General features: G+C 43.3%; 1 protein-coding gene across 5 annotated transcripts in view; it reads left to right on the forward strand.

Moving 5' to 3' along the window:
* Window positions 1–20251, forward strand: part of ANKRD6 (ankyrin repeat domain 6) — a 210316-nt gene that overhangs the window by 54756 nt on the left and 135309 nt on the right. The window contains exon 1 of one of the 5 annotated variants that reach the window (XM_021089994.1): window positions 9472–10647. The exons of the other annotated variants lie outside the window; for them this stretch is intronic. The gene's annotated coding sequence lies outside the window, so the exon portion shown is untranslated. Of the gene's footprint in view, window positions 1–9471; window positions 10648–20251 lie in introns of those variants that run through there. 5 annotated transcript variants of the gene reach the window in all.

The raw sequence follows: 20251 nt of genomic DNA on the forward strand, positions 1-20251 counted from the left end.
TTTCTTCTAGGTTGTCAAATTTGTTAGCATGTAATTGTTCATAATAATCTCTTATGGTTTTTTGTATTTCTGCAGTATCTGTTGAAATTTCTCCTTTTTCACTTCTTATTTTGTTTATTTGTGTTGTTTCTTTCTTCTTCTTGATGTGTCTTGCCAGAATTTTGTTAATTTTCTTTACCCTTTCAAAGAACCAGCTCTTGGTTTTATTGATTTTTTTTCTTATTTTTTTTGAATCTATATTTTATTGATTTCCTCTCTGATCTTTATGATTTCCTTTCTCCTGCTGACCTTAGATTTGGTTTGTTCTTCTTTTTCTAATTCTTTTAGGTGGTAGGTTAAGTTATCAATTTGATTTTTTTATAGTGATTTTTATTTTTTTCCATTATAGCTATTTTACATTGTTCTATCAGTTTTCTGCTGTACAGCAAGGTGACCCAGTCACACATACATGTATACATTCTTTTTTCTCACATTATCATGCACTATCACAAGTGACCAGACATAGCTCCAAATGCTTTACAGCAGGATCCCATTGCTTATCCATTCTAAAGGCTATAGTTTACATCTATTAACCCCACATTCCCAGTCCCTCCTCCTTCCTCCTCCTCCCTCCTCCTCCCTCTTGGCAACCACAAGTCTGTTTTCCATGTCCATGAGTTTCTCTTCTGTGGAAAGGTTCATTTGTGTCCTATATTAGATTCCAGATATAAGTGAAATCATATGGTATTTGTCTTTCTCTTTCTGACTTACTTCACTCAGTATGAGAGTCTCTGGTTCCATCCATGTTGCTGCAAATGGCATTATTTTGTTCTTTTTTTAATGGCTGAGAAGTATTCCATTGTGTATATATACCACATCTTCCTAATCCAATCATCTATCATGGAGATTTAGGTTGTTTCCATGTCTTGGCTATTGTGAATAGTGCTGCAGTGAACATGCGGGTGCATGTGTCTTTTTCAAGGAAAGTTTTGTCCAGTTACGTGCCCAAGAGTGGGATTGCTGTGTCATAAGGTAGTTCTATATTTAGTTTTCTAAGGTACCTCTATACTGTTTTCCATAGTGGTTGTACCAATTTACATTCCCACCAACAGTGCAGGAGGGTTACCTTTTCTCCACACCCTCTCCAGCATTTGTTATTTGTAGATTTATTAATGATGGCCATTCTGACTGGTGTGAGGTGTGGTACCTAAGTTTTCAATTTGAGATTTTTCTTCTTTTCTGAGGAAGGCCTGTATCACTATGAACTTCCCTCTAAGCACTGCTTCTGTGGCATCCCATAGATTTTGAACAGTTGTGTTTTCATTATCATTTGTCTCAAGGTATTTTTTAAATTCCTGTTTGATTTCCTCATTGACCCATTGGTTTTTTAGTAGCATGTTGTTTAGTCTCCATATAGTCAGTTTTTTCTCATTTCTTTTCCTGTGGTTGATTTCCAGCTTCATGCCATTGTGGTCAGAAAAGATACTTGAAATAATTTCTATACTCTTAAATTTGTTGAGGTTGGTCAAGCCTTGAGAATGTTCCATGTACACTTGAAAAAAAATGTATATTCTGATTTGTTTTAGATGTAATGTCCTGAAACTGTCAATTAAGTCTAACTTTTCTATTGCATCATTTAGGATCTCTGTTGCCTTGTTGATTTTCTGTCTAGGAGATCTGTCCATTGATGTGAGTGGGGTGTTAAAATCTCTTACTATTATTGTATTTCCATCAGTTTCTCCTTTTATGTCTGTTAGTCTTTGTTGTATGTATTTGGGTGCTCCTATATTAGGGCCATGTATATTGATGATTGTAATATCCTCTTCTTGAATGGATGATTTTATCATTAGATAGTGTCCTTCTTTTTCTTTATGGCCTTTGTTTTAAAGTCTATTTTGTCTGGTATGAGTATTGCAACTCCTGTTTTCCTGTCTCTTCCATTGGCATGAAGTATCTGTTCCCATCCTCTCACTTTTGATTTGTGTCCTTTGCCCTAAGGTGAGCCCCTTGTAGCAGCGTATTGTAGGGCTCTTGCTTTTTTATCCAGTCTGCCACTCTCTGTCTTTTGATTGGAGCATTCAGTCCATTGACATTTGAGGTAATTATTGATATATATTTATTGCCATCTTAAACCTTGTTTTCCAGTTGATTCTATGTTTCTCCTTTCCTTCCCCACGTTTTATGATTTTGAAATCCTTTTTTAACATCTTCGTGTTGTCCTTTTGCTGTTGCTTGTGTTTATCATCTCGTTTACAATAGTTCTTTTTTTTTTCCTTTTAGATCTGTCTACTGGTTTATTTAAGCGGTTGCTTTCTAATTGTGATTTCCTCCATCCTGTTTCTTCTCTTTATTTAGAGAAGTCCCTTCAATATTTCTTTTAGAATGGTTTAGTATTGCTGTACTTTTAGTTTTTGTTGTTGGAGAAATTCTTTTTTAATTAATTACTCAATGAGTTTTATTACATTTGTAATTGTACAATGATCATCACAACCCAATTTTATGGCATTTCCATCCCAAACCCCCAGGACATCCCCATACCCCCCAACGTATCTTATTTGGAAACCGTAAGTTTTTCAAAGTCTGTAAGTCAGTATCTGTTCTACAAAGAAGTTCACTGTGTCCTTAAGAAATTTTTTATATCTCCTATTTTAAATGATATTCTTGCTGGGTAGAGTATTCTAGGATGCAAATCTTTCCCTTTTAGAACTTTGAATATATCTTGCCACTCTCTTATGGCCCATAGTGTTTCTGTAGAGAAATCAGCTGATAGCCTTATGGGGGTTCCCTTATAATTAAACGTTTTGTTTTTCTCTTGCTGCCTTTAGAATCCTCTCTTTAACTAACTTTTGCCATTTTTATTACAATATGTCTTTGTGTGGGCCTCTTTGGGTTCAACTTGTTTGGGGCCCTCTGTGCTTTCTGTATCTTGATATCTGGGTTTCCTTTAGATTTGGAACGTTTTCAGACATAATTTCTTCAAATATATTTTCAATTCCCTTTTCTTTTTCTTCTCCTCCTGGAACCACTATTATGTGTAGATTGGCCCATTTTGTATTATCCCATAGATCTCTTATATTGCTTTCATGTTTTTTCATTTGGTTTTCTGTCTGCTGTTCGATTTGGTGATTTCCATTATTCTGTCCTCCAAGTCACTAATTTGTTCCTCTGCATTATTCATTCTGCTCTTTAGTGCCTTTAACTCAGTTTGCATCTCTGCAAGTGAATTTTCTAATTTTTCGTGGCTCCTCCTTATAGATTCCTTTCTAAAGTAATCTGCATTACTGTTTATATCTGCTCTTAATTCCTTCATGTTCACCCTGAATTCTTTCAGTATTTTCACTATCTCCTTTTTGAACTCAGTGTCTCTTAGACTGCAGAGGTCTGTTTCATTGTTTGCTGCTTCAGGTGAGTTCTCTTGTTCTTTTAACTGGAAATGGTTCCTGAGCTTCTTCATTTTGCTTATATTTTTCTTATTCTGTGAGTTTAGGGAAACCAACTACTGTAGTCTCCGAGGGCTATTTCTATGCAAGAGCACCCCTTTGTATTTTATGGGGGTTTACTATTTATTTTTGGTGTGGGAGTTTGGATATTTGCTGTCTCTTTCCTCATTGTGAGCAGGCTCTTGTCCCATTGATAGGGTGCTGTGTGTGTTTCCAGGGAGAAGGAAGCAATGGGCAGGGCTGGTGGTTATTGCCTTATTGCTGAACTCTTGACTGCAGGAAGGTGGTGCAGGCTACTCCTAGTTGCAGGGCCCTGGGAAGTAGTAATGAGCCTCAGGAAGATTTAGGCCATGCCTCGAATATTTGGCATGGTAGTGGCAGGGTATGTGTGTGAGTTCCCCGGGGAGTGAGAGCAACAACGGGTGGTGTTTTGTTGTAATGCCCTCCTCTGTGGTGCTCTCTGAGGTGATTGGGGCTGCAAGTGGTGCTTATTCAGGGACCCCTAGTGGTGGTGGGCCATGCCCACCTCTGGAGTCAGAGGTAACTGCGGTGGTTTGCTCCTGCCACCTGTAGACCACAGAAGAAGCATCCTGTCCTGCTTAGCCCGTGCAGGAGGTGCTGCACAGGCTGCTCCTAGTGGCCGGGTCCTGGGAAATGACAGTGATTAGGCATCTGTGGGTGCACCAAGAGCGTTTGGCAGGGACAGCAGCAGGGCAGGTGTGTTCCCAGGGGAGTGAGAGTAACCAAGAGTGGTGCTAAGTTGTAGTGCCGTCTTTTTTGCCGACCTCTGCAGTGGTGCCAGTGGGGCTTCAGGTGGTGCCTGTTGTGGCGGGCCATGCCTCCCTCTGGTGTCTGAGGTGACTGCTCTGGTTTGTCCCTAATGCCTGAAGCCTGTAGATCATGCAAGAGTCATTGCATCACGCTTTGCCTCCCCCCACACTGTATTTGGCCCAGACAAGAGGCACCTGGTCTCCCAGAGCCTGAGCAAGTGGCCTCTCACCATCTGTAGCCTTTGCCAGAGATCCCATACCCTCTGAGAGTCTGAGAGTGTGCGGGAAAAGAGATTCTGTGGCGGTCTGCCCCTCCTCCTCTCCCCCTTCCCTGCTTCTCCCATGAGCCCAGACCTCCTCCCAGGTTCCCTTGGCACTTGGAACTGACCTCCAGAGCCTGAGTCTCAGTGCCCAGCCCCCACCCGAATGTCTCAGGTCGTGGTGTCTGGGGCGGTGGTGCAAATGATCTGTGTGGCTCTCACTCTGGCTCTGCCCTCCTCAGTCCAGCTGCTGCACTTTCCTTGGCAACTTTGAGGTCCCTCCGTCTCGGCTGATCTCCCTGTGGTTCAGTGGCTTCTCAGTGTACAGGTTCCTTTCCTCTTTAACAGCTCCTTCTCAGGCGTGCTAGTCCTGTCCTGATTCCTTTTCTCTCTCGTTTTTCTTCTTTTCTTCTACCCAGTTATGTGGAGGGCTTCTAGCTGTTTTTCGTCCAGTAGATGTTCTGTGCAAATTGTTCTCTATGTAGATAGTGGGTTTTTTTCTATGTGTTTGTGGGAGAAGTTGAGCGAGACATCTTCTTACTCCTCCACCATCTTGATCCTCCCCCCCACTATCTAAACTCCTATCACCCAGAGGCATATACTATTAACATTTTGGTTTATTATCTTCACATTTTTATATTTAAAAAAAATTCCAGGAGTTCCCTGGTAGCCTAGTGGTTAAGGATTTCGCATTGTCACTGCTGCAGCTCAGGGTTGATCCCTGGCCCGGGAACTTCTGCATGCCATGGGTGTGACCAAAAACATTTTTTTTTAAGATCTGTACCGTCAGTGGTTCTTAATTTGGACATGGTCATGGATTCTAAATTTTTTTTTTTTGTCTTTTTGCCTTTTCTAGGGCCGCTTCCATGGCATACGGAGGTTCCTAGGCTAAGGGTCTAATCGGAGCTGTAGCCACCGGCCTATGCCAGAGCCACAGCAATGCGGGATCTGAGCTGCGTCTGCAACCTACACCACACCTCACGGCAACGCCAGATCGTTTAACCCACTGAGGGAGGCCAGGGATCGAACCCTCAACCTCATGGTTCCTAGTCAGATTCATTAACCACTGCACCACAATGGGCACTCCTAGATTCTAAAATTTTTTTAAAAATCCAACTTAAGAACTCTTGCTGGGAGTCCCTGTCGTGACGCAGTGGAAATGAACGTGAGTAGGAACCATGAGGATGTGGGTTTGATCCCTGGCCTCGCTCAGTGGATTAAGGATTCAGTGTTGCCATGAGCTGTGGTAGAGGTCTCAGACATGGCTTGGATCTGGCGTCGTTGTGGTGAAGGCCGGTGGCTACAACTCCAGTTAGACCCCTAGTCTGGGAACTACCATATGCCACGGGTGCAGCCCTCAAAAGACAAAAAAAAAAAAAAAAAAAAAAAAAAAAAAAAAAAAAGAACTCTTGCTGTATACATAAATATATTTCTTTTTTCCTACTAAATAGTATAAAACAAGCATTTCCTTTTATTGTGAAATCTCCAGTTTTGCTGATGTTATGGGTTGAATTCACATGTGAAAGTCCTAACTCTACCTCAGATTGTGTCCTTATTTGTAGATAAGGTCTCTATAGAGGCAGTCAGGTGGCAGTCAGGTTAAAGTGAAGTTCGTGGTGTGGGCCTTAGTTCAGAATAACTGATATCTGTAGGAAAAGAGGAAATCTGGAGACAGACACACACAGGGAAGAGACACAAAAGCAACAGCCATCCACAGTCCCGGAGAGAAGCTTGGGGTGGATCCTTCCCTCACAGTTCCCAGGCGGAACTAGCCCTGCTCAGACACCTTTATTTCAGACTCGTAACCACCAAGATTATGAGACAACATACTGTGACTGTTGTTTAGGTCACCCAGTTTGCAATATTTGGGTTATGGCTACCCTAACAAATGAATACATTGATGATATAACCTTACATAATACAGATTTTGGATGCATATTTACTTTGTGCCAGGCAATGTGCTGGGCTGGGAATACTAAATTAACAAAGTCAAGTTCCCTGACTTTAAGGTTCTTGGATTAACTCACAGGTATAGAGCCCTGGGGTCATGCTGTGATGGGTGGTGCACAGGGCATCATGGGAGCCCAGAGCTGGGCCAGGGGTAGGTAAGGGCAGACTTTCCAGGAGAAGTACCACTTGAGCTGAGTTTGTAATAACCAGTTATTGGGTATTTTCACTTCCCTGTGTTTTTTGGATTACTTCTGTAGGATAGAGTCCCAGTAATGCACTACTTAGACAAGAATGTCAACCTTGAAGCATCATTTTCAGGGCAGTATAATATTCTAGCGGGTGGAGGTTTCCTGGCTTATTAAATCATTTTCTTTTACTGGATAGCAGTCTCCCTGATACCGTTTCCTATGTTTTGCTCTTGTAAACACTGTCATGTACATCTTTTGTAGAAAGCTTTTTCCATAATTAGAATTATTTTCTTCACAATGGAGTCCTATATATAGAATTACAGTCTCAAAGGTCAAATTGTTTTTCAGAAATGCTGATTTGCATTCCCATTAACAGTCAAGTGAAATTTATGAACAAATCATTTTGATTTATTAAAGTCTTTTATATTCATTGTGGTATGTTAAAACAGTTCAGCACTGCTGTCTTTTGAAGACTGTACCTTTCCTGGGCAGTAAGGTGTGGTTTGTATCATTGGAGATGGAAGACCCTGCCTCCGTAGACTCTTCCCTCCATCTGAGAAAAATCTGCTTAAAGGGCGTTGTACCCTCATAGACTTGCCCACGCAGTTTCTGGGCTGGTTTCTCAGCAACAGATGTGTGCATTGGCCTCTGTTTACACTCTCCTAGGTCATTGTCTGTCTGAAATCTCGGCCTCTGTTTACACTCTCCTAGGTCATTGTCTGTCTGAAATCTCACTCTCCCCATAAGATCAGCCTTCCAAGTCAGCTATTTCTGTTCTATTCCAAGCTTCTTTCAAAATGACTCCTGCCCTCCACCCTCTGCCAGACTCTAAATCCTACTTATGTTGGTGGCCTACCTACTGTACTAGAGTGACAGAACCCCGCAATCATGGTGACAAGCTGGGCACATGGGTGCATGAAGGAGCCAGGTCAGGAGTGATGGTGTTCTGTCCCAGTGAGAGAAGAGTTTGCTAACAAGCCTTGTATTATTGTCGTTTTCATTTTAAAAGTGAGTGTGACTACATTTTATTGACTCAACCAGATAGTTGAGCATCAAGGAACAAGGACTCACCTGAATCAGTTTTGTGTTCTCTACCCCCGAAGGGTGCCTTGCTTAATTGATTGACACGGAATAAACAGTAAACAGCAATGTAATTTTTAAAAAAATGTCCCACTCACTAGTTACTTTAAGAAAAAAAAACTTGAGTTCCCATCGTGGTGCAGTGGACATGAACCTGACTAGGAACCATGAGGATGCGGATTCGATCCCTGGCCTCAATCAGTGGGGTAAGGATCTGGTGTTGCCATGAGCTGTGGTGTAGGTCACAGATGTGGCTCGGATCTGACGTGGCTGTGGCGTAGGCCGGTCGCTAAACAAGCTCTGATTCAACCCTTAGCCTGGGAACATTCATATGCCTCGGATGAGGTCCTAAAAAGCAAAACAATTAAAATTTTTTAAAAAATTAAAGGAAAAAAAAACCCTTGGAGTTCCTATTGTGGCTCAGTAGGTTAAGAACCTGACATAGTGTCGGTAAAGATGCAGGTTCGATCCCTGGTCTCACTCAGTGGGTTAAGGATTTGGCATTGCCGTGAGCTGCAGTATAGGTCATGGACACTGCTTGGATCTGGCATTGCTCTGGCTGGCAGCTGTAGTTGCAATTCAGCCCCTCTCCTGGGAAATTCCTTATGCCACAGGTGCGGCCCTAAAAAGTAAAAAACCAACAAACCTTACTTTTGCAATCAGAAAAAAAGCAAAGTTATACATATTTTAAACACTGCAGAAGCACATAATGTATAAAGTTTGAGTCTCTTATGTTCCTGCCCCACAAGATGAACAGCCATGGTCAGCAATTTAGGATGTTTCTCCACATTTTTTCTCTGGCATTTAAAAAAGGTAATGATAAGTGAGATACAAAAGTAAGCAAAAATGAGATTTTTTTTTTTTTTTTTGGTCTATCAAGTACTCAAAGATAAGCAAAGCATGAAATAGAGACTGATTATGTCCATGCTGGACAGGTAGGAGAATGAGCTCTTCCATAAGATACTGGTGTGAGTATAAATTAGTGAAATCTCTTGGGAGGGCGATTTGTGGTAATTACTAAAATTTTGTATACACGTCTTGTGCATTTTCTCTGCTGACTTTAGAGAAGTAAGAATCGGTAGCTGTTTTGTAGTAATATCATGAGATGATGTGCTGAGGCTGGTGGTTTTGCTGCTGGTTCTACTACTTGAAGATGCTTGAAGTCTCCTCTGAGTCTGCTTTGTACCCAGAACAGTGCCAGGGGGCAGTGTGGGTCAGAGCAGTTCTCGTGATTCTCACAACATAGGCGGAGAGGTAATAAGCTCAGAGTTTTTTTTAACCATTGCTCTTCGTGAGGCGGACACCGTTGGAGGTCACGTGGTCCCCTGCAGAGACACTGTGAAGGCATTCCCTAGAACTCCCTCCTTTCCTCTGCTGCTAAGTCCTGAACCAGCAGAGATCCTGTCCTATGAAATATTCATAAGATTCAATTGACCGTAAAACACTTTGTAAACGTAAGTGCTGTAAGTGACCCAAATTATATCAGCAGCTTTTTTGAGAAATGGGGAGAGAAAGGAAAAGGAATTTAAGGGAATGGAAGCCAACCTTGCCATTTTCAAACCGTAATAAATGGGTCATGGATCTGCATTTTGTAATTTCAGAAATGACTAATGCTTGGACTGTTTTTTAGCTTTATAAGAGTGGCCTCATCCCAAGAGAAATCAATCTTTGTACGTTACACAGATTATGCCACTTTTTAAATCCATATTTTTATTTTTTGTTTGTTGTTTTAAGGCCGCACCCAAGGCATATGGAGGTTCCCAGGCTAGGGGGTCCCATCGGAGCTGTAGCCGCCGGCCTACATCACAGCCACAGTAAGGAGGGAGCAAGGCCAGGGATCGAACCCGTATCCTCATGGATACTAGTTGGGTGTGTTACTGCTGAGCCACAACGGGAACTCCTCCTAAACCCATATTTTTCTTAGTCATCTTGCTTCCAGCTTGAAAGATCCCAAGAACCTGTCCTCAAGGTGGTCTTCTCACATCAGAGGCTAAGGAAGTCCGAGAAGGCAGCCTCCCCCAGGCGGGCCTGGGGGCCTTCCCCAGCACCTGCTGTAGGGGGAGGGGGCCCAGCAGGAATGCGCTCTTGCAGCTGACTAGACTTGGGGACCAATGTTTTTCATTGTGAGAAAATTCCCCGGAGCTCATGCAGATGCTGCCTCTGACCGATCATCAGCCCTTTGTTCTGCTGTCTGGAGCCCCCAGAATAAATGTACTCTTTGTGCCCCTCCCACACTGTGCATGGCCATTCCCCACCCCCCACCTGCCCAGATCAGTTCTTCCTGGTAGGACAGGATTCCTAGGATTTCTGCCCTCCTGGTTACCCACCCTCCTCTGTAGAGTAGTAAGCAGACCAGCCGCTCATTCTTCCCCATCCCCCTTGGTTCTCAGTACTGTCTTTCTGATACAGAATCCTAAAATTGTTACGTTTGTTCCTTTGTTTGTTTCTGGCATCACTCCGATGTCTCATTGACTTGTAAACAAGCTAAAACCCCAGAGCAATTACTCTCTGAGCCTAAATTAAGAGGGAACCTCTATTTCTCTGAACTCTTCCTTTCAGCTCATTTTTCAAGCCAGGCCCCTTTCGGAATTCTGATTTTGTTGGTCTTATCTAAAGCATTCATCTCTCCCAGCGTGGTGTTCTCAGATAATTTGAAAAGCCTATGATGTGTTTACCTAGGTTCAGGGCTCCGAAGAGGGTGACAAATCCCTCAGAATGAGTTTGCCAAATGCCTGCTGGCAGCCAGCAGCTTCAAGGCCCCGTGGAAAGGGAGAAGGACCAAACCTAGGGTCTGGCTGCCTGAAGGGGCCGGGTAGGGGAGCTTCGGTTTGACCATTGACATGTAAATGATGAGAGGGCCCGGGGCTGATTCAAAGACCTTCCTGCTTTCCCTCTGACCACACGACCACACGGAGCCCCAGCCTTGGACAGCTGCCTGCAGGCTTCACCCGGCGAGATGCAGGCCATCCTGGCTGCAGAGGTAAGTCCTGGATCGGCTCCGCTGTAAAACTGCTGTCTGAGACGGTGACTGTGGACTGGAAATTTCTCCCATCTACATGCAGTGGGAGTAGTCTCTGGACCACACACATCTTGAATGTAGATTGAGGTTCTGTGAAGGTTTTTGAAATGAAAAGGAATGGTCCTAAGTGATCATTGATTTGGTGTAAGAAAAGAAGCAATCAGGTTTGCCCACATGTATGTGTACATACAAGATCTAATGCTGGATGATAGTTTCGGAGTACTTTTTGAATTTTACCTGAAATTTCTGTAGCATTATTTTTGGCATTGTCTTTCTGGAGTTTGTGGGCTGGTGCCCCCTCTCTCTTTCTCTCTGTCTCTAACTTCCTTACCTTCTGTCGTCCTCCCTCCCTGTTCCTGTGGTGATGATAAATTGTGTGGCTCATAAAAGGAGTATCACTATGTGCTTTACAAGTTAGAGAAGTGAAGGAAAAATTATACACCACTAGAAGAATTCTATGTATCAAAAAATGAAGGTGCTGAAGTTTGGGGGTTTTTCTCTCCCTGAAACTTCATTGAAAGAGTTTACATAGTGCTAGTGTCCTAAAGTTATCGCGTGAATGATAAAATTTTTATGTGCCAGCTGAAGAATGTCACTCACCATCTAGCTCTACAAGGATTAGTTCATTAGCCACTGCAGTTGCTGACCTTTAACACACCCTGAGAAGAGTTAAGAACGGAGGTCAGGAATGAAGCACTCTGTACTCTGGGAAAAACTGGCAGAATGGGCCTTCAGAGAGTTAGATAATTTTAGGAGAAAATTTTGTGAACCCAGATTCTTGCATATTCTCATACTTAGAAAAGCACTAAAGTCATTAACGGAGACCTCTGCTCCTTGTGCCTAGCAACAGCCTACTGTTGGGATGTGTGCTTGACTGCCTGTACCCCCGTCACCAAAATCATATATATATACTGACCCCCCATCCTCTTCAAAGCAGTTCCTCAGAGCTCTCGGATGCTGTCCCCCAGGCCATTGTCCTCAGTAAATCCCCAAATAAAACTGAACTCATAGCTCTCACATTGTGCATTTTTTTTCAGTTGGCAGTGTCGTGCTTTGGACTGATTTTCTTACAAGTCCTTTAAGAACTAGTAAGGAATTATTTTAAATGTAAGTTTAGATTTTACATTCAGAGTGGGTGCTAGGTTGAGTGAGAGATTCTAGACTTGAAAAAACCTTGAAGTAAATGGTTTTATTTGGTAAAAGCTATCCTATGTAGGACTCACTTCCCTGACTGCCTGCATTTTCTTAATAAAGTGCAGACGTCTCCAGATCTCTCTCTGGTATAGATAATCTTCGCAGTATGAGTTCCGTATACATTGCATCCTGAAGCCTTGAATATCGATTGATTGGAGGTTATTCAGACTCTCTTTTGTCCTTTTAGAGGAATTATAGTAATAGAATTATGCTTCCAAATCGGAATACCCACAACAAGATTGAAAGAAAGGTTCACACAATCAGGCCAGAAGCCATAAATGCTATTAGTAAGTGTGAAGTCTGTTCTTAATTTTTAGGTGTTTTATGCTCTAGTGAGTATAATTGGGGGAGTCTGGTGCAATGGAAAGAACACAAAACTAAGTGTTAAGAGACAGGGGATCTGACTCTAGCTGCTTAGGTGGCCTTGGGTAAATGACTAATGGACCAGGTCAGTGGTTACTGACTGGGGTGGCAGTATCCCTACAGAGGCCCTGGGAAGTGCCCTGGGGGGCACTAATGGTTAAGAGCCCCCATACTAAAAATCCTGAAATGCCACTGGCCCAGGGGAGAATTGGCCCACCCTTAATGCCTGTGGTACCCCCTCTGAGAGACCCTGAACCCGATGATCCCTGAGGTTCTTTCAGCTCAGTTTCTCTCAAGTTCTCTAGCAGAGCATTGAAAGTGTCCAGAACGGTGTTGAACTATTATTATTACACTTGGTGTCTGTATCTCACATTTGGCGATAAGTGCTGTGTTGCTGGAAGTGAGGTCAGACCCAGTTGTGCTGGATCAGGACACTCATGTCCTGCCATCTCAGATTCAGAGCTTTGTGGCCGGGGGAGTTCCCTGCTCTAAGCACAGGAAAAACAGGTAGGGAGCCAGTCTGGGTGTTTTGGTTGGCTTTAGGTTGTCCTTCATGTCCTCCTCTCCTCAAAGGGAAAAAGAGGGCTGGCCTCCAGGACCCTGGACTTTTCCGTGTGGACAGCCATCTCAGCGCACCGCCTAGCTAGTGGCACTGTCACGTCTATTGGGAAGGGAGTCATCGTGGAGGCACGTGTTGCTTGCAGATGCACCCGCCTGTTGTCAGAGGCCAGACCAGAGGCAGAAAGGGATTCGGGCTGGAATGAAGATTCCTGGGGAGTCTGAATTCTTAGATAGTTTGGTGTGATTAAATTTTTATTTGACAGTCAAGTGCTATTAAATCAAAGTCCCACAAGAAAGCTTCTCTCAGACTTATCTTTGTGCAAAAAGCAATAGAAAGATGAGTGACTAATCCTCACCAGAAACTGGCTGTGATGTTGTAACCTACGTGCAATCTTAGTGACTAAAGTGTAAGATTACCTGGAACATGTTTTTCAATTGATGTGTTGTTTTCAATTGAAAAAAATAATTCATCTAAAGAAAATTCAAATACATAAAAATTACCTGTAATTACTACATTTTGATCTATATTCTGCCATTCTTTAAAATTTTACAAAAATGAGGTTACAGTATATGATAGTTTGTAACTTGCTTTGTTTACATCACACGATCTCATGAACACGTTTCTATCACATAGATCTTCCATCATTTTACCTGACTCCTGGTAATCCATTTAGAGGACAGTGCCCAAGAGCACAGACGCTAGAGTTGGATTTGGGATCTTGCTCCTTGGTAGCTGGGCAAGTTATTTAACTGCTGCAGTGCCTCCATCTACTCTTCTGTAAAGTGGAGAGGATAGTAATACCCACACATTGGTCTGGTTTGAGAATTAAATGAGGAGATAGATGTTGGGTGCTTAGAATAGAGCCTTGCATAAGTAGGCACTCGGTGTCGTGAGGTGGCATCATCTCATCAGCATCACCATCATTATGTGACTGTGCCATCTCTGCTAACCCACCCCTGGCTTTCTTGCAACTTGATCTTTTCTGACCTCCAGAGTTACTACTTTTCCATTGGTTCCTAAAAGTGGAATTTCTGGATCGTTAGAGGCTTTAGATACGTACTGCCGTATTTTCTCATTTCTCAGTATTCACTCCTACCAGCTTTTCTCAGCTGAATTAAAAAACTCAGCTTGGCTTCCTTCTAACATCCTATGTGCTCTGGGACCTCCCCTTCCCAATAATTGGGAACATAAACTCATACAGTATTGCTCTGGGCAAACATAATTAAGGAAATGGAGTTCCCGTCGTGGCGCAGTGGTTAACGAATCCGACTAGGAACCATGAGGTTGCGGGTTTGGTCCCTGTCCTTGCTCAGTGGGTTAACAGTCCGGCGTTGCCGTGAGCTGTGGTGTAGGTTGCAGACACGGCTCGGATCCCGCGTTGCTGTGGCTCTGGCGTAGGCCGGCGGCTACAGCTCCGATTCGACCCCTAGCCTGGGAACCTCCATATGCCATGGGAGCGGCCCAAAGAAATGGCAAAAAAAAAAAAAAAAAGGAAATGAAGTAGCCACAAAACAGCTTTGATAAAGCATCCACAGTCGAAAAAGCAAGGTAGTTCACCTGCATGTGATATTTTCTGTGCTCCAACTCCTCTCCATTGATCAGGAACTGTTTATGTGTGGGATGATGTGATGTAGAACCATTAAATGTAGTCCTCATGCTCTTTGCCCCTCCAACCAAATTTAACTTCTAGGCACAGTGGAAGAAAAAAATAGCTCCAGCAACATGACAGGAAATGTACACAAAATTAGCTATATAACTTGCAAAACAGTAGGTTAGTCCTTTTATTCTGTTTTTTTGTGAAGATCATTCACTTCCTTGCACTTACTTTTACATTTACCATGAAGAAATTGTTGCCCGTTGGTGTATGCAAAGATGGGATCCACAGTGTTTGCTCCTGGACTTCGTAGTGAGAGCTGTGGCCCAGGTTCCTGGCTCAGCAGGCCTGTGCTATGAGTTGCTTGTTGATAACACAGTTCTCCTACCCACTGTCTCTGTTAGGTGACTGAGACCCCTCTGCCCAGCATGCCGTGACCTGGCCTGGCCTTCACATGTCTCATACAGCATTGCTAGATAAAGTCTGCTTCTGAGTGGTTCTCAGCAATCCAGCCACCTGCATTTGATGATAAACACAAATGCAGTCATGAACATTTAAACCACATGACCTAACACAATAATGAGGGCGACAGTCAGATGATTCCCGATATGACCACTTCAGCTTCTCATTAGTATTACTGAACCCAAGTTCATGTGCCCAATGCACAGTGAGGTCAAACAAACTGAAATGTCTAGGTTTGGAGCAGAGAAAGTTTTATGGCAGGGCTGGGCAAGGGGAACAGGGGACTGGGGTTGAGGGGCGCTCAGACTCCAAATATCCCAGGCTTTCCTAAAGGGTTTTAACAAAGCTTTTTATTTTATTTTACATATATGTATATTTTAAAGTATTAAAATATAGTTGATTTAGTGTTGTGACAATTTCTCCTATACAGCATGGTGACCCAGTCATACATATATATGTATCCCTTTTCTTTCTTTTTTTTTGCTTTTTATGGCTGCACCCACAGCATATGGAAGCGCCCAGGCTAAGGGTCAAATCAGAGCTGCAGCTGCCAGCCTATGCCACAACCACAGCAAGACCATACCTGAGCTGTGTCTGCAACCTACACCGTAGCCATAGCTCACGGCAATGCCGGATCCTTAACCCACTGAGCGAGGCCAGGGGTTGAACCTGAATCCTCATGGATACTAGTTGGACCCATAACCTGCTGAGCTACAAATGGGAATCTCGACATTCCTTTTATTTCTTCTTTTTTTTTTTTTTTTTTTTTTTTTTTTTTTTTTTTTTTGCCTTTTCTAGGGCCAAACCTGCAGCACATAGAGGTTCCCAGGCCAGGGATCTAATTGGAGCTATGCCAGAGCCACAGCAATGTGGGATCTGAGCCGAGTCTGAGACCTATACCACAGCTCACAGCAATGCTGGATCCTTAACCCACTGAGCAAGGCCAGGGATTGAACCTGTGACCTCATGGTTCCTAATCAGATTCGTTAACCCCTGAGCCACAACGGGAACCTCAAGCATTCCTTTTCTTATATTGTCTATCCCAAGAGATTGGCTATGGTTCCCTGTGCTGTACAATAGGACGTCATTGCTTATCCATTCTAAATCAGCAAAGTGTTTTTTTTTTTTTTTCAAATTATTTTATTTTTTCATTATAGCTGGTTTACAATGTTCTGTCAATTTTCTACTGTACAGCATGGTGACCCAGTTATACATAAAAGTATATAATCTTTTTTCTCACATTATCGTGCTCCATCACAAGTGACCAGACATAGTTCCAAGTGCTATACAGCAGGATCTCATTGCCTATCTATTCCAAAGGCAATAGTCTGCATCTGTTAACCCCAAAATCCCAATCCATCCCACTCCCCCTCCCTCCCCCTTGGCAACCGCAAGTTTGTTCTCCAAGTCCAGGAGTTTCTCTTCTGTGGAAAGGTTCATTTGTGCCATACATTAGATTCCAGATATAAGTGAAATCATATGGTATTTGTCTTTCTCTTTCTGACTTCACTCAGCATGAGAGTCTCTGGTTCCATCCATGTTGTTGCAAACGGCATTATTTTGTTCTTTTTTATGGCTGAGTAGTATTCCATTGTGTGTATATACCACATCTTCCTAATCCAGTCATCTGTCACGAAGATTTAGGTTGTTTCCATGTCTTGACTATTGTGAATAGTGCTGCAATGAACATGCGGGTGCATGTGTCTTTTTCAAGGAAAGTTTTGTGCAGATATATGCCCAAGAGTGGAATTGCTGGGCCATATGGTAGTTCTATGTATAGTTTTCTAAGGTATCTCCATACTGTTTTCCACAGTGGTTTTACCAACTTACATTATTCCCACCAACAGTGCAGGAGGGTTCCCTCTTCTCCACACCCTCTCCAGCATTTATTTGTTGACTTATTAATAATGGCAATTCTGACTGGTGTGAGGTGGTACCTCATGGTAGTTTTGATTTGCATTTCTCTAATAATCAGTGATGTTGAGAATTTTTTTCATGTGTTTGTTGGCCATCTGTATATCTTCTTTGGAAAATGTCTCTTCAGGTCTTCTGATCATTTTTCCATTGGGTTGTTGGCTTTTTTGCTGTTGTATAAGTTGCTTGTATATTTTAGAGATTAAGCCCTTGTCAGTTGCATCATTTGAAACTATTTTCTCCCATTCTGTAAGTTGTCTTTTTGTTTTCTTTTTGGTTTCCTTTACTGTACAAAAGCTTATCAGTTTGATTAGGTCCCATTGGTTTATTTTTGCTTTTATTTCTGATGCTTTAGGAGAGCAAAGCATTTTTAAAACCCAGCGAGGGAGAGGGGTCACAGGGTGTGTGTCGGCTCATGTACAATTAATTCTCTGATTGGTTGATGTTGAGGTAACAGGATGGTTAACATCATCAATCCTTAGGCGTCCATAATCATAAAGTAGTTTGTTTCTTCCATTTGGTGGTGGTTTTAACATCTGTAAAACAACTCAGGAAATGTATATCTGATCCTGTTCTCTAGGTGCTTCAGAAAGGAGCTACAACAGAGGGTATGGCAGAGAGGTCCGTCCTGGGAAGGCCCCGTAGGATTCTGCTAGGTTATATTAGGAACACAAAATGTAAATATCTCATCAAGAATTCTCAGATTTCTGAAAATACATCTTCAAACCCCAGAACTATCCTCAGGAAAGGCTGGCTCGGTTTGTGGACACTGTCCAAGGTACTTTTGGTAATTATTGGCATTCCAAAAAGAAACGTAGGTTATGTTTTTATTATTTATTTCTTTGGATTGAATACCTGATTCATTTACTCAAGAATAGTGGCTTCAGACTTTTGACTGTGACTCATTAGAAGAAGTCTATTTTACAATAGTCACCCATTAGGTACACATACCCATCAAAACACACACACACATGAAAATAGTTGTTTCCCAAAACACGTCCATCATGCTCTGATATTTTCAGTGCTGTTTCATTCTCTAAAATGCTGCTTATGACTCACTAACTTATTTTCATGACCCACAAATGGGCCTGCATGACCTGCAGTTTGAAAGTTCTGTTCTAGAGGTGGTTTGGTTGCTAACGTTGGTGGGGACTTTATCAGGGTAGACTCGAGTCTCGCTCAACCACAAGGCTGGGCAAGGAGTGGAGGCAGAGCCCCATGTGTTGGCTCCTTGGGCACTTGAACAGCTTCACTTTTTTTTTTTTTTTTTTTTTTTGTCTTTTGTCTTTTTGTTGTTGTTGCTATTTCTTGGGCCGCTCCCGCGGCATATGGAGGTTCCCAGGCTAGGGGTCCAATCGGAGCTGTAGCCTCCGGCCTACGCCAGAGCCACAGCAACTCGGGATCCGAGCCGCGTCTGCAACCTACACCACAGCTCACGGCAACGCCGGATCGTTAACCCACTGAGCAAGGGCAGGGACCGAACCCGCGACCTCATGGTTCCTAGTCGGATTCGTTAACCACTGCGCCACGACGGGAACTCCCAGCTTCACTTTTGAGAGCGTTCACCCCTCCCTGCACTGGCTGCTGCAGCTGACAGCTCCATCTGAGAGGGAAGGCTTAAACAAAGACAGTAATTCAATTTGAGTGCCCCTGAATCATGTCTTTGTCTCTTCTCTTGACAGAACAGAAGGAAGTTGTTCATTATTAAGGATGCCAGCTGCCTGTAGAGCGATAGATCTGTAGCCTGGGCTGGCTCACTTTCAAGTAGGTAGATGGCTGGCTCCCCAGTTGGTGTGTTTTGAAAGGGGTACATAATGGATTTTCCTTAAACTGTGTCCTCATTCCCTTGTGCCTAAACTTTTATTATTAGAAGTTCATCCTTTTAAATATTATAAGCTTTTTGGCTTCCCAGATCAACATAAGCATGTCCTTAAGGAAAGAGAATACTTTAAGATTGTATCGGATGACATTTGATGGGGAGGTGGACAGCCACTGAGAGCAGGGGGTGGGGATGCAGCAGAGCCTGGGGAACTGTGAGCAGGGATGAGAAGGTTGCAGGGATGAGGAGGTTGCAGGCCTGTGGAAGTTTCTGTGTCTAATCCCAATTTGAAAACTGTCTGAAAGTGTGGCCACCTTTAAATATTTTTATGAGGATTTTATGAAGACCTGGAGGCTGAGGTTGACTTGCGTAGGCCTTAGAGATGAGGAAATTGATCCAAAAGATGAGGGCTGAGGAAACCACCAAAAATGACCAGAACTCTTAGGACAACTTGCTACCCACGGATTACGTGGCCTGTATTGTCCAATGGGTTTGTGTTTCTGTTTAACACATATATTCCCCGCAGACAGCACGACCAAAGTTTCCTACCCAAGGTTCACATTTTATTTTGTCCAATGCCTTCCAAGCACCTTGCACATATTTAGGCATTCTTTCTTAATTGTACTTTTCTGCTTGATCAGATCACCACAATTCAACTGCATGCCAGTTTGTTTTTCCAGGTGTTGGTTATGCTAGAATTTAGAAAAAACCTTAACGATCACCTGGGTCAATGTTTTTCAAACTGTGGTTATCAGCCCGCTACTGGGTCATTAAATCAGCTTCATGGGTGTTAATGATAGAGGCTGTTGGTTGAATGGGTGAGAACCCTGTAAATATTTACCTTCCCCACCATGCACTGGGCAGCACAGATACCTCCCGATGAGCAGCAATGTACCCAACAACACATCTCATGTGACTCAGGTATATCTATTCTTTTGTTTGATGAATATCAGTTGTCATTTAAGCACCTGTTTTTTTTTTTTTTTTTTTTTTATCTTTTATCTTTTGTTGTTGTTGTTGTTGTTGTTGCTATTTCTTGGGCCGCTCCTGTGGCATATGGAGGTTCCCAGGCTAGGGGTCGAATTGGAGCTGTAGCCACCGGCCTACGCCAGAGCCACAGCAACTCGGGATCCGAGCCGCGTCTGCAACCTACACCACAGCTCACGGCAACGCCGGATCGTTAACCCACTGAGCAAGGGCAGGGACCGAACCCGCAACCTCATGGTTCCTAGTCGGATTCGTTAACCACTGCGCCACGACAGGAACTCCGCTGTTGTTTTTAAGAGCTGTGGTCAGGAAGACATGGACCCTAACCTTGAGATGCTCAGCTAGGGGAGACAAGGTTAGTGTGACAGTGTGGTGGCTGCAGTGACAAGGACATGTGATCATCCCCTCCTTTCCCCGCTGAGCGCCCACCTCAGGAAGAGAAGCAGGCTAGTCGGATTCCATGCACATAGCTGCAGTGTATACCTATGAGAGGACAGAAAAACCATCTTCAGGTTCAGGAAATGAGACCAGGGAAGGCTCCTGGTGAGCGGTGGCTCTGCTGGGCCTGTGTAGAGGGCTGGATGCTGGTCCTCCCCACATCTATGTCCATGTCCTAATCCCTGGGACCTGTAAATGTTCCCTTCTTTGGAAAAATGGTTGAGCAACCCAG

Source organism: Sus scrofa, chromosome 1 (genome assembly GCF_000003025.6).
Source record: "Sus scrofa isolate TJ Tabasco breed Duroc chromosome 1, Sscrofa11.1, whole genome shotgun sequence".
Taxonomy (NCBI): Eukaryota; Metazoa; Chordata; class Mammalia; order Artiodactyla; family Suidae; genus Sus; species Sus scrofa.